Here is a 1,289-nt window from a genome sequence, read left to right on the forward strand (position 1 = left end):
TCCTCTCCTCACCTCTCCTCCTCCCCCCTTCCCCTCCCCTCCCCCCTCCTCCTCCCCCTCCCCTCCTCCTCCCCTCCCTTCCTCCCTCCTCCTCCTCCTTTCTTTCTTTCTGTCTTTTCTTTTATATATATATTTTTAAACTAAGGACTGAACCCAGGGATACTTTACGGCATCCCCAGGCCTTTTTATTTTTTTCTTTTGAGACAGGGTCTCACTGAGTTGCTTAGGGCCTAGCTAAATTGTGGAGGCTGGCCTCGAACTCGCGATCTCCCTGCCTCAGCCTCCTGAGTTGCTGGGCTGACCACCATGCCTGGCCCTGGCTCATTTTCCTGTGTAAGGGACAGTCAGCTGCTTTGTTCCTTTTGCTGTGGGCCTCCGTCTTGGAGAGGGGCTGGTGCTGCAGAAAGCCAGGTGAACCCTCTACCCATTCCTTGCATCAAGGTCTGAGCTCTGATCTGAGTTCTGAGCGGGGTCCATCATGATTCCCTGGCCTCATCACAACTCAGCTCCCTGGGAGGGGCAGCAGGGTGGCACAAAAGTCCTTCTCATCAACGGCTAACAAGTCCATCCATAAAGTGTGCCCTGCCTGCGCCCCTGGCTTTCCTCTTCCTCTTCCTTTCTTCTTGGGACTTTGTTTAGTTGTTGCTTTCTAGGGGTTCACCTGATTTGCCTTGACCTGTGAGGGGTGGGCAAGAAGCTCGACTCCCAATAGGTAGGGGACCCACACTGCCTGGCATTTGTTCTGCTGCCCTGGGACAGGAAGCAGTGCCCAGGGGCTGCGCCTGTCCTCTGTGTCCCGGCAGGTATGTAGATGTGTTGGGGGCAGCTCCAGCTCCATTCCGGATCACCTCCTCCCCTGGGACCAATTTGGGGTTCCATGAGGAGTAAGTCAGCTGAAGGGGCTGGGACCAGGAGATGGAGGGAGGGACATGAATGGTTGAGATACACTCTAGGTATCTGCTCTCGGTTCTGCTTAGGGAGTTAATATGGACCAGATCAGCCCTCCGAAAGCTCTTAGTGCTCTTCCCACAGCTCAGCAGATCTGACCAAGCCAGGGGGACAGGGTTATCCTGGGCCAAATTTTATACACACACACACACACTGATATATATATATATATATATATATATATATATATATATATATATNTATGGGGGGGGTGGGGGAGTGGGTACTAGGGATTGAACTCAGGGGCACTTAACCACTGAGCCACATTCCGGGCCCTATTTTGTATTTTATTTACTGAGTTGCTGAGGCTGGCTTTGAATTCACAATCCTCCTGCCTCAGC

The sequence above is a fragment of the Marmota marmota genome, unplaced genomic scaffold, assembly GCF_001458135.2.
Source record: "Marmota marmota marmota unplaced genomic scaffold, marMar, whole genome shotgun sequence".
Lineage (NCBI taxonomy): Eukaryota > Metazoa > Chordata > Mammalia > Rodentia > Sciuridae > Marmota > Marmota marmota.